This window comes from Aethalodelphis obliquidens, unplaced genomic scaffold, assembly GCF_003676395.1.
Source record: "Aethalodelphis obliquidens isolate GAN/ISIS:26980383/991018 unplaced genomic scaffold, ASM367639v1 scaffold61, whole genome shotgun sequence".
Taxonomy (NCBI): Eukaryota; Metazoa; Chordata; class Mammalia; order Artiodactyla; family Delphinidae; genus Aethalodelphis; species Aethalodelphis obliquidens.
In genome coordinates this window covers 2,869,540-2,883,207 of record NW_020838005.1, presented here as the reverse complement: position 1 = coordinate 2,883,207, position 13,668 = coordinate 2,869,540, and the positions used below count along the sequence as shown (strand labels likewise).

At 44.3% G+C, this 13,668-nt stretch overlaps 1 pseudogene; it reads right to left on the bottom strand.

Annotated features, from left to right (window-relative positions):
- Positions 1-12,022: 12,022 nt before the first annotated feature.
- LOC113610131 (60S ribosomal protein L17 pseudogene) lies at positions 12,023-12,487 on the bottom strand (annotated as a pseudogene).
- Positions 12,488-13,668: the final 1,181 nt, after the last annotated feature.

Genomic DNA, 13,668 nt, shown 5'->3' with positions numbered 1-13,668 from the left:
CGTGTTTCTGACTCTCTCTTGACCACCTGCTGAGAGATGCGGAATCTCCAGAAGGTCTCCTTGGATTCTTCCCCCCAGTTACTTGGCTTCTGAGAGGATGCCCTGACTACTGAGTGGGAGGGAATTTGATCCAGTTCAAAATAAGCCTGCTTCCTTCCTCTGCCCCTGAACTCCTCATTCCCCACCTGCAATTACATAATGGATGAAGTCCAAAATACTGACCTGGGAGAGAGAGAAAAAATATTTGTGGGGATGTAGAAGGGACCTTTTTGTGATATGATGAGCCTGTCTCACATGTGATGAGGACTAATGGACCCGCCAGCCAGCGGGCTACCTAGGACATCAATCTAAAAGGTATATTCAGGGGACTTCCCTGGCGGTCCAGTGGTTAAAAATCTGTGCTTCCATTGCTGAGGGCATGGGTTTGATCCCTGGTCGGGGAACTAAGATCCTGCATGCCTCACGGTGCGGCCAAAAAAAAAAAAAAGGTGTATTCAACCATCATGAGAGTAGAGTTGAACGATCCCACCCAGTTAGAGCACCCAGTTATTTCACCGAAGTGGCGAAATTTAAATCAGCCCTGCTACCACCAAAGAAGAGTGTGCCCTGGAAGAAAAACAAAGCCCTTCCCCCTTGTATCTTTAGCATTTTGTGGCACACGCATGTAAGGTCCAGGTACAACGTTATTCAGGTCCTCCCCCAGCCTTGAAGGCAGCCAGCTGACAGTGGTCTGAATAATGGATGACACTGTGCTGTTTACCTGGAACAACTTATTTTTATTTAAATTGGAAACTGTGCTCTCTGCCTTCTAAGGAGCTGTCTGGTTCAGAAATTCGGGGAAAAAAAATCTCATAAATCTAGTATTTTGAACATAAAGAGGTGTGCGCTATGTATCATTTCTTTTAAAAAAATGAGTTCCTCTTTAACCCCGCTAAATAGATGATATAAAAAAAATACATTGGTTTAAAGGGTGCATAATCACTAGTCTGCCTGAGGCCGACTAGTTTACATCAGGTTCTATATATTCACATTATATCAGCCTGGTAAACCACTCTGATGATCTCTAGTCTTTTGAAAACAGTCAAAATGATATATCAAATCATACTACCTGAGAAATGTTAGAAATACCTGGTATAGTGAGGCCTACGTTCTGTACCAGAATCACGTGGAAAGCTTTTCTTTCTGTTTTTATGTTTAAACTACAGATTTATAGGTCCTAGCTGAGACCTCCTGAATCATTCAGAAATGGAGTCTAGGAATCTCTATCTTTTAAAATCCCGTCGCATTTCTTCTATGACCCATTGGAGAGCCAGGATTTGAGACCCACCAATTCAGTCTACGGATGCTGATGAACCAACCTTAGACAGATGACGAATGTGGGGCTCAGGAAGGTCCCAGGCCGTTATTCAGCATGTGCCTATGGAGTGTTTGCTTTGTGCCAGGCACTGTTCCATGTGCAGAGGCTACATCCAGACAGGATAGGACCAAATCTAGTTCAATTGTTTGTTCAAAGTAATTCATTAAATTATCACCTACCCATCATGTATTTTTTTAAGCTAAGTTCTGGAAATACGAAGATAAAGGAGGCATTGTCCCTGCCTTCAAGGACCTTTTAGTCTAGTGAGAGACAAGTATGGAAACAGATCATTACAACACAATAAGATAAATTCTATATAGTAGAGATACACATGAGGCAGGACAAAAACAAGTGGAAACAGGGAGGACTAGAGGCCATTCATGCCCATGATGATTTTTTTTTTTTTTCTGCGATACGCGGGCCTTTCACTGTTGTGGTCTCTCCCGTTGCGGAGCACAGGCTCCGGACGTGCAGGCTCAGCGGCCATGGCTCATGGACCCAGCCGCTCCTCGGCATGTGGGATCTTCCCGGACCGGGGCATGAACGCGTGTCCCCTGCATCGGCAGGCGGACTCTCAACCACTGCGCCACCAGGGAAGCCCCCCATGATGATTTTTAACGTTACCCTCTGTTTTTATGCAGTTTTATTATTCTGTTAGTATGGCATTCAGTCATTTGGGAGCTACTAATGAGATGTAAGACTGGAATGCTGATTTAAGTTTTCGGTGTCACTAAAGCCTGTATGATTAAACTACAATACAACCGCATGAAATTAATTGCTAAGCTGGTAAGGTACTAATAAAAAGTGCCATTGAGGGGTAGACAAATAGTGTGAGTGGGACTGGTAGGTGGAGGGAATCCAAGATGGGAAGGGAGGGGGAATGGACTTATTTATATATCTATTATACTCCCAGGGCACATCACACTTGCTACCTTATGAAAGCCTCATTGGAACCTTCAAGGCAGTTATTATTACCAATCGTCCCTCCTCTGACAGAGGAAGATACAGAGGTTCAGAGAGGCTGAGAAACTTTCCCAAAGTCACACAGCTGTTAAGCGAGAGAGCTGGCATGCAAATTCAGGTTTTCCAGGACTCCCAGCCTTGGGATTCTCCCATTCCACCTCCCAAGGGTCCTGTATTTCCCGAGGTTCCCGTCACTGGTCTAACAAAGCCCTAGGCACAACCCTCTGTGCTGGATTATTGACTTGGAAGTTGCATTGGAAAGGAACGTGAACCATGCACGGGGTGCCCTGAACCTCTAAGCATGCAGCTTTCCTAGGCATTGGAGACATCACCCAGGGTTCAGCCAGAGGAAAGCATTGTTTGAGGAACCAGGCGCCGGCGATGGCCGGTGTGAGATAAGCCTGCTGACGATTGCCGAGAGGCTGCTGCAGGGGCCTGCTCCATTCAAGCAGGAAAATGTGTCACTTCCTCCTGGCTCCTATATCATTTCTCTGTGGGGGAGGAGGGGGAAGGAGCCAAGCCTTGAAAGAATCTAGAATGGGGCCGGGCGGGGTGAGGGGGAAGGCCAGTCGAGTGGAAGAGTAGGGTTTAACCGGCTCTGGCTACACCCTATTTCAAAGCCCCGGCATATTCTTACTGCTTCGCTCCTGGGAGGCCTACCCTTCTAACTGCGTCCTCATCCTTTTTTCAATTCAGTGCTGGAATCTCAGCACATTTACTCCTCCTCGACCTCCTCCTCATATGCAAATCTCACTCCTCAATCTCGGCTGCATTTATTTTTCTGCAAAGCCGAAACGTTTAGAGCTGGCTGTATGCATCCCCCCTTCTCCACAGCCCCACCCAATAGAAATGTGTACACACACACACACACACACACAGAGACATGGCACCCAGTGCCTGGTTCCCACAGAACAGCTATTTTAAAGAGTCCTGGTTTTGCTAACAGCTCCACTCAGCTATTTCTCCCTTGTGATCTCATTGGAAAAGTAGTGAAAGGAAAGGAAAAAGTAGGGTTAATGCTAAACCAATTTGCGTTTGCAGAGGAGCTCCAGTAATTTTGAAATGGAAGAGCTTATCGTGTTTAACTTTCTTTCTGCAGAGGAGAAAACTGGGGCCCGCAGAGATTAAATGACTTATTCCCAGGCTCACAGCTGGTGAAGAGTGGAACCCAGGCTGCAGCCTGGGTCCCCACGGTGGACTTTGCTCTGTTGTTAGAGATCAGGCCAGAGGGGGCTTGGACAGGCGGGCATTTCCAATGCCCACAGCTCTTCTTCCTTCCGTAATTCTCTACATATGCATGATTGCACCACTAGAGCTTTTGTGGCATTTGAGAGCCTTCCTTGAACCCCTTAAATGGCTGTCTCCTCAAACATCCTGAAAGCTGGGCTTGCCACTCAGGTGCCTTTTGAGTTTCACGGGAGGTAACTCCTTCAACCTTTCATTCTGAAGCCACCTAGACTTTGGCAACAACCAGCTTCCTTATTTGCCCTGTTCCTTATTTGGAAGCCGCTGAGATTTCCCCCAAACATGTTGGGACCATTCTAATCGGCGAGGTGTGTGTCAACACATGTAAACTCACCGGCCAGCTTGCATTGTTCACCTTTCAAAGTGCTTCCAGGAGAGAAGCCGGTTCCCTTCCCAGCCCTTGCTGGATACCACACACACCCAGCCCACGGGATCAGAAGGGCTTGTGCAAGGAGAATTTCCTGTTCTGCTGACTCATCTCCTGCAACGAGATGGAAGACACGTTTATATTTTCTTTTCCAGCTGTTAAAGGGCAATGGGAGTCTTACAAGTTTGGGGCTCTTGGAGATGAGGTCCAGTATAGGCAGCGCCTGGCACGTAGTAGGGCTGAATAAATGAGCGTTGTTGAATGTATTCATGGTGGCCCCAAGAGCCCACTGAGAGTGGTGAGTGCTCAGGGGAGGGGTGCAAGGCTGGCTGGGGACGGAACATCACTAAGGGGCTTTGAGCTTCCATTTTGGAGGGAAGCTTTTGACTCTTGGCCAACAGGACAATTAAAAGAAGGCATGCCTGGGTTTCATTTGTGAATGGGTAACAATGCAGCAGCCAGACTTGGTACCCCATATGCTTTCCGACTGAAAACAAAGGCATTCCTCTTCTCCAAGCGAACCTAAATCGAGGGAAGGATGATTCAACACAGTGTAGGAAACAGCAGGAAATCCGTCAATAGCATTTACATCTGGGAGGCAATAGAGCCAGATTTTTTGGCAAACGAGACTGGAATTAAGGGGAAAAAAAAGGATCCTGATAAGATTTGTGCATTTCAATGTATGTACATTTTACCTTAAAAAATTATGTACATACTAATGGAGTAGGGGGTGGGGAGTGATGGGTACATGAGCTTCTATTATAATATTCTGTTTATTTTGTATTGTTTGAAATTTTTCATAATAAAAATATTTTAAACACTTGGATCCTATCTTTTGGCTCTAATTTTCAGTGCTTCTTCATGACTTTTATTTCTATAGTTCAACATCTTCATCTAATATAGGAATATCTCAATGTATGCCTTCTTGGTAAGGATATTCAGAGTATTTGTGACATCATGTATAGGAAAGTACTTGGTAAATTACAGTGGTCTAAGGAATGTATTAGTTAGAAAAGACACATGTTTACATGGTAAAGGTAATCTGAGCACATACTAAAAAAAATTCAAGCCGAACAAAGATATAATGTGGAAGTTTCTCCCAGTACTTTCCTCCGAAAGCAATCACCGTTATAATAGGCATTCCATGGATATGAAATTTCCTATTTATTTTCACATGAAATTTTTAAAGTAACTTGAAACTTCTAGGCCAGGGGGGTCTCAGACTTTAGGAGAGATTCATTGAGGTGGGACCCAGAACTGCACATTTCTCACCAGCCTTTCAGGGGCATAGGAATACCTTGTTGCAATGCAGATTCTGACGCAGTAGGTCAGGGAAGGGGTCTGAGAGTCTGCATTTCTAACCAGCTCCCACATGATGCTGGTCCAGGACCACTCTTTGAATGGCAAGGCTTTGAACATTTCTTACCCTGCCTGGAGAACTCCTTAGAAAAAGGAGGCTTATTCCAAATACTTGCAGTAAAGTAGTGAAGCACATAGAATTCTAAGAATCAAAACAATACTGAAGGGGCTTCCCTGGTGGCGCAGTGGTTGGGAGTCCGCCTGCCGATGCAGGGGACACGGGTTCGTGCCCCGGTCCGGGAGGATCCCACATGCCGCGGAGTGGCTGGGCCCGTGAGCCATGGCCGCTGAGCCTGCGCGTCCAGAGCCTGTGCTCCGCAACGGGAGAGGCCACAACAGTGAGAGGCCCGCGTACCGAAAAAAAAAAAAAAAAAACACCTGAAAAATGCCCTGAAATCGATAAACATCCCATCCAAAATCACCTCAGACATGCTCTGGACCTGAGAACCAGTGAGCACCCACTCAAGGAGGGCAGGTTCTTATAACTTCATTTCTTCTGGGCTCTAGACTCTATAGCAAAAATGAAATCCTCTGTGCCACCCAACAGGTGCCCCTCAGGTACAAAATCACATTTTCTACCAACATACAGCTCCTAATTTTTTCACTTCACTGCTCCTCTCAAACGACAACTGATCTCAAAAGATCTTTCGAGCTTTTAGCTTCAGCTTTTTGTGGGCTAAGTTTAACAAACAGATAAGGTTCTGACAAATTTATATATTATATACATATATATGGTATAAATTAATATAAAATTGGGGACTTCTTGTCAGGAGGGCAGAGGTTCATTTGGCATATATATTGATTAAAGTTTGGGGAACTATTACAAACAGCACTGCCTTTAACATTTGGAAGAACATCTGTGAAGTAATCCACAGTGGCATAAAAATTATTTTGAGCTGAAGACATTGGAGGATCAACAGATGTAGCAAGAGGCTTTGTCTGACCACTCCCCAACCTCCCCCTTCCCCATCACCTTATCCGACTAAAAGAAAATTCTGGGAGTGAGACTGACATAATTCCTCTCTTCTCCAGGAAAGAGACCTAGAATGAAACTCCCAGAAATTCCTTCTCCGAGGGAGTTTCATGCCCCCAGATAAGATGAAGAGGACCACTCATATGTGCATAAACAAACATTATTACAAACTATCTTATCTCCCATTTTGTTCTCCTAAAAGCTTATTTGTTTTTCCTAAAGAAACCCATTTGTTCTTTCCAAAAGAGCCCTTTTCTCCCTCCTCCCTTTTCCCTATTATTTAAATAAACCCCTAACTTAAGGTATTGAGCTGAGCTACTTTCTATATGCGCTCCTGAGTACCTATGTGAATAAACATCGTCTTTTCTCTTGAAATTCTGGCTTTTGTCAATTTAATTCACAGGCCCTCAAGAACTTAACTTACCTCCCTGACACCTGTTAAGAGTACCTCATATTTGGTAGAAAACTCTTGATAGAGAGCAAGTATTACTTCTTTTCCATTTGAAAAAAAATTTTTTAATTGTGGTGTAATACTCATAACATAAAAATTACCACTGTAACCATTTTTTGAGTACAGTTCAGTATTATTAAGTGTAAAGTAAGTCCCTGATATACGAACGAGTTCTGTTCTGAGAATGCGTTCATAGGTCCAACAAAGTTAGCCTAGGTACCCAATTAACACAGTTGGCTGTATAGTACTGTCCTGTAATAGGTTTATAATACTTCCCACACAAATAATACATAAAAAAAACAAACACAGGGGCTTCCCTAGTGGTGCAGTGGTTGAGGGTCCGCCTGCCGATGCAGGGGACACGGGTTTGTGCCCTGGGTCGGGAGGATCCCACGTGCCGCGGAGTGGCTGGTCCCTGGGCCATGGTCGCTGGGCCTGCGCGTCCAGAGCCTGTGCTCCGCAACGGGAGAGGCCGCAGCGGTGAGAGGCCCACATACCACACACACAAAAACAAAAACAAACAAACAAACAACACAAAAAATAAAGAAAACATTTTTAATCTTACAGTACAAGACCTTGAAAAGTACAGTAGTACCAGTTACACCACCGCTGCTTTTACGCTTGCTTCTGGACATCCTGGGCTTGAAATAAAGTTATTATACTACTGTACTCTATACAGTACAGTAAAGTACACAAAAGCACAACCACTTGTAGAGGATGCACGCACGTGTCAATGTACACCAGACACGTGAACTAACTTATGTTATTGGACATACCAGTGCACATTTGCATCTTCCCAAGTTTGCAACTTGAAGGTCTTCATGTAGGGGACTTACTGTATTCACATTGTTGTATGATTCACCCCCAGGACTTTTTCACCTTGCAAAACTGATACTCTATACCTATTAAAAAAAACAGTTCCGGGCTTCCCTGGTGGCGCAGTGGTTGAGAGTCCGCCTGCCGATGCAGGGGACACGCGGTCGTACCCCGGTCCGGGAGGATCCCACATGCCGCGGAGCGGCTGGGCCCGTGAGCCATGGCCGCTGAGCCTGCGCATCCGGAGCCTGTGCTCCGCAACGGGAGAGGCCACAGCAGTGAGAGGCCCGCGTACCGCAAAAAAAACAAAAAACAAAAAACAGTTCCCCCGCACGCTTAGAGCCCGTGCTCTGCAACGCAATGAGAAGCCAGTGCACCACAATGAAGAGTAGCCCCCGCTCGCCGCAACTAGAGAAAGCTCGCGTGCAGCAACGAAGACCCAACGCAGCCAAAATAATTTTAAAAACCCAAAAAACAAACAGCTCCGCATTTCCCTGTCCCCCCAGCCCCTGGCAACCACCATTCTACTTTCTGTCTCTATGAATTTGAATAATCTAGTTGCTTCATATACATGAATCATACAGTAGTTGTCTTTTTGTAACTGGCTTATTTCTCTTAGTATAATGTCCTTAAGGTTTATTCCTTTATTTGAAATGTTTTTAACAAAATGAATACTCATTCATAGAGGTATTCCAGAGTCAATGTCCCGTGAAGTTTCCTCTTGTCAGATTTTATTTTTGTAAGGATGAGTTTTAGCTGAGCATGTGTGCGTCTGTGTGCATGTGTGCCTATGTGCGTGTACGTGTGAGTATGCATGCGCTCACATGCATGCCTTGTGCCTGTCTGTATGATTTGTTTTATTTTTCTTGTCAAGGCTGGTACTTCACCATCTGTAAGGCTCTAAGTGATTCATGTCATCTTACCTCACACTATTCCTGTTAAGTCATGAAGCTAAAATAAATAGACATTTCAGAAACAAGTGAGTCGTTGGTTGAAAGTCAGATTGCAGGGCTGTTCTGTTTGTGACTGAATTATCTCCAGTGCTGTTCTAGGGGAGACAGCGTCTTGGTTGTAATCCCTGAGTAGGTCAGCTTAGTGTGTGTTCCGTGGGCAACATAGCCACTTCTAGCCCTGCCCCCATCTTGATTCACAAAGGGCGTGCGTGACCATGGGAGGGTTCTCTCTAAAATCACCCAAGGCCTGTGTCCTATGGCCTCTGGGACACGGCATTATCACCACAAACAAGGACACATTCATGTCCCTGGCTTCCTCCCAAATGTCCTTCGATTCCTGCCAGAAGGGACTGAGAAAAATGAGCTCCATCTTCCTGGAAATTGTCTTATGTTGATCACTCTGAATGCTGATCCTCTGAGGAGGCCAGGCCAGAGGGCCCCCACAAGGGGACTGTGATGGAGGGGGGAGGAGGACAGAACCTGAACTCTAGCCTTGGCACTGCCATTCACATGCCCCTGATGGAACCCACCGGTTGCTGTGCCCCAGAGCTTGGGCCATGCTGGACACATGGTAGGCACCTAGTAACTATTTACTAAGAAAAAGAAGTGAGTTTTCCCACATAACCTTGGACAAACCAGCTAACCTCCTTCATCTTCAACTACCTTCTCTGTAAAATGAAATAACGGGCTAGCATGAGCTCTGTTTTTCCTCTCAACTTGAGTATTCTTTGATTTGAGAAAGAGCTATCTAAATTTAACTGTTATCACTTCTATGTCAGCATGTTCTGGGTAGGGATACATTTCAAGAGAACAGTTTTTTAAAATTTATCTTCCCGGAGAAATAAAATGGCTTTTCTCCTTAGGGTAACACTTCAGAGTTGGAGGCTGGGTGGAGAAAAGAAGCAGGATTTTGGAGATTAGTCATCAGCCTAGAATAAGAGTCTATAGATGATTTCCTGTCGCTGCCTCGGGTCACTTTTGGGATAACAGGAATGTCCTGGTAAGGAAACCACAAAGATGTTCTATTAAAAAAAAATAAATCTCCTTATGAAAGTGAGGAATCGATAGGCAAACAATCTAAATTATCCAGCAAGGATACTATGTGCTTGTATGCATTTGAAAGCCCACCATGCCCTTTACAGTTTACTGTATACATTTATTATACAGGACTTGATTAGTCTGTGCTTAAAGCAATTTGCTTTTAGAACAAAAATCAAAAAAGAAAAGAAAGGAAAGAAAATCTGTGATAAGCAAAGTTTTTTGTTTGTTTTCTCTTGATACGTCGATTGTTCTGTGAAATGCTGGGTAACTTACCACGACTGCTGCCTTATAGCAGGACCATGAGACAGCCTGTTGTGGTCCTATTTTATAGCTGGGACATTTCTGGTGTAGGCAGATTCGGTATAAAATGAAAGTATAATCATAGCGCTGTTCAAAATGATGTTATTTTCACTCCTGGAGAGGAATGTGTACTTGTCATTACCAAACGCTGAGAAAGATACAATGGAGCTAGAAGTAAAGACGCTTGGGCGCTCTGATTTGAGCGTTATTTTTTCCTGTATAATTATCAAGCGCTTGCATTACTTAAAGGGGATAGAAGGAGGCACAGAAATCTGTCGGACAGACACTCAAGAGACATGGCACAGAGCGTGCATCTGGGGAAGGGGGTCGGTGACTGGGAGACTGAAGTAGGGGTTGAGAGAGAGACACTCAGTTTTCATAAGGTACGTTTTGTATTTCAATTTTTCGAAACCATATGCATGGAGTATATTTTCAATTTTTACAAAAAACCATAAATCACTACTCAGACTGCCAGGATAAAGTTTGTTGTAAAACATGGACCAAACTGTCAACAGGCTATTATGTAATAAAGCATAATCAAACTGTAGAATCAAAGTTGAAAAAGACACCATAGCATGTTGAAAACAACGTTGGCATAGCTGTCAAGAGGGACTTACGGCTGTCTGGTTTGGTTATTTCTCTTTTTTGGTTCTCAGTTGCCCCAGGGAATAAGAGGGGGTTGATCTGGGTCAGTGGTTCGCAATCCCGGCTGTGGATTTTTCTACCGCATTAGAAAAATAGTTTAGGAGGGAGGGATAAATTAGGAGTTTGGGATTAACATATACACACTACTATATATAAAACAGATAGCCAACGAGGTTCTACTGGATGGCACAGGGAACTACATTCAATATTTTGTAATAACCTATAAGGGAAAAAATCTGGAAAAGAATAGATATGTATATGTATAACTAAATCAACTTGCTGTATACCTGAAACTAACACAACATTGTAAATCAACTATATTTCAATAAATTCATTCATTCATTCATTCATTAAAATTTTTAAAATAGTTAAAAAAATAGTGTTGGGGATTCTCTGGCGGTCCAGTGGTTAGTACTTGGCACTTTCACTGCTGGAGGCCCAGGTTCAATCCCTGGTTGGGGAAGTAAGATCCCACAAGCCACGCAGTGTGGCGAAAAGAAAAAAAAAAATAGTGTTGCTTGGATCCCGTGCCTTGATTCCGATTTACTTGATCTGAAAACACTGGTCTGTCAGCGTCTCTCAATGTTTCTTTCACTATCTCACCCCTAAGGAACCCTTTTAAAGATATATTTTTGCTAACTGCCCTTTCCCATAAGCTTTTCATACCACCAGATATACTGTATATCTGTTTATGAACTGTATGTACATTTGTGCTTTACATATAAAATGAGTAAGATTTTTTGGCCCGTGTTGAGAATTCATGATGTAGATGGAAGTCCCTTGTAAGTTTACCAATTGTATAACTCTGTAAGTTTAACTTATCTGAAATAATGGAAGAAGGAAATAAAAAGAGGATACGCTACAGCGTAAATTCCAACACTGTCTCTGCTGGGTTTTGTTACCCAGTCATATAACACACACATGGCTCCTGTGCCTTGTAGAGCTGGACCTGCCTTGGCAGTTCAAGACATTACACTCAATGAAGAAAGCAGACTGGTGTGGGGGACAGAAATATCAGACAAATATTGGGAAGATTCATCTCGCCCTTGGGATGTTTCCTGACCACCCTTGCTGTGCATTACTGGACAGAAGGGCCTCACCCGGTAGTCATCTGCCAACACTGGGAGTGGTCAGACAGAGGCCAGATGTAAACGAGAATCCCAGAATTCATTGGGAGTTTGAGCCCAATAATCTTTTTTATTTATTTATTTATTTAATTTGTTTATTTTTGGCTGCGTTGGGTCTTCGTTGCTGTGCACGGGTTTTCTCTAGTTGCGGCGAGCAGGGGCTACTCTTCCTTGCGGTGCGCGGGCTTCTCTTGTTGCAGCACGGCTTCTAGGCTTACGTGGGCTCAGTAGTTGTGGCACACGGGCTCAGTAGTTGTGGCGCACGGGCTTAGTTGCTCCGCGGCACGTGGGATCTTCCCGGACCAGGGCTCGAACCCGTGTCCCCTGCATTGGCAGGCGGATTGTTAACCACTGCGCCACCAGGGAAGCCCAAGCTCAATAAGCTTTTTTTTTTTACTTTTATTTGCATTTATTTTTTGCAGCATTTATTCCCGGGCCATAAGTTTTTGTTTGTTCAATTTCTTCTGGGATATCTTTTTCTTCTGGGCAACCTCCTCTTCTGGTTTAGGAACAATCTGTTCTTTTTCAGTAAGGATCTTCTCAATGTGGCACGGAGAGCTCATGTATCAGTTGATCCGACCATGAGCTCTATAAGTCCTGTGCCACATCTTGGGGGCTTTGTTCACCTGGATGTGCTCAATGACCAGAGAATCTACATCTAAGCCCTTAAGTTCAGCATTACTCTCTGCATTTTTGAGCATGTGCAGTAAAAATTCAGCACTCTTTTTGGGCCACCGACCCTGCGTCCAGCCCCACTGTTTGGCCTGGGCACACCTGCCAACTCCACCATTGTAGCAACGGAATGGCACACACGGCTTCTTTAAAGTGACATCCTTCAGATACTTGTATGATTTTGTGGGATTTTCTGGGTCAAGTGAATAGTGAACCATTTTTAGAGGTCACCTCAGGCCACTAACCGGAAAAAGCCCAAAGCTTTTAAACACAATTCTATGCCCAAAGCAAGAGCAAATAATTGGAATAAAAGATAAAGCAATCTCCTCTCTAGGACTTCATGGCAGGCGGTGTGTGTTAGGTGGTGGTCCTAGTCACCTCCACTTGTACTGGGGCTGTTTCTAAACAGGTCTGTGGTCCTCCTATTAATAAAAGGGGCAGGAGAAAAGTTTGGCTGCTGCCCATTTAACGGGTAAGACCAATAACAGCTATACTACTCAGAGTGTGGAATTACTTCCAGTAAGATGTTTTCAATTAAGTCTTTTTACTCTGAAGGAACCTTTTACACGTAGGCTGGACACCTCATCATAGCATTTCTTTGCTTTAACAACAAAAAGCTCAGAAAAGTCTAGAAGTTCTAAATATGCTTTTGTAAATAGAGTCCTAGTTTTAGACTTAGGTTTGATCTGTGATACTTGTGATGCCATACTTGTGGACACAGATCCTGAGTTCTGGGGCTTCCTTCCTTCTGGTAAAACAGTAGCTCTCTGGGCTTCTCTGGTGGCGCAGTGGTTGGGGGTCTGCCTGCTGATGCAGGGGACGCGGGTTCGTGCCCCAGTCCGGGAAGATCCCACATGCCATGGAGCGGCTGGGCCCGTGAGCCATGGCCGCTGAGCCTGCGAGTCCGGAGCCTGTGCTCCGCAACGGGAGAGGTCACAACAGTGCGAGGCCCGTGTACTGCAAAAAAAAACCAAAAAAAAAAAACCCAGTAGCTCTCTGTTCCTCACCTCATTTTCATCTGAGTGCACCTGTGAAAACTTTTGGTCTAAAGTTGAAGATTCAGGGTCAAAGGAGAGAGTGAGGGGTGGAAGGGAGATGTCAGCCTATAAAAGGAAAAAAATAACAAATAAACAACAACAACAATAATAATAAATCTGGACACTCAGGTTGGCTTGTGTTCCCTCAAGGGTCTGACAATACAGTTGGTAAATCAGACCATTTTTATAAAAAGTTGAGTAATAATATAAGGTATCATTAAATAGGAGGTACAGATAATAAGGAATTTAGAGGAGGGAGTGCTCGCTGAGATCTGGTGTCAGAGACATTCAGGAATGCTGGGGGTGGAAATACCTGCATATGTATAAGGCAGGAACAAAAGCCAGCTGAAGTCTAAAACGGA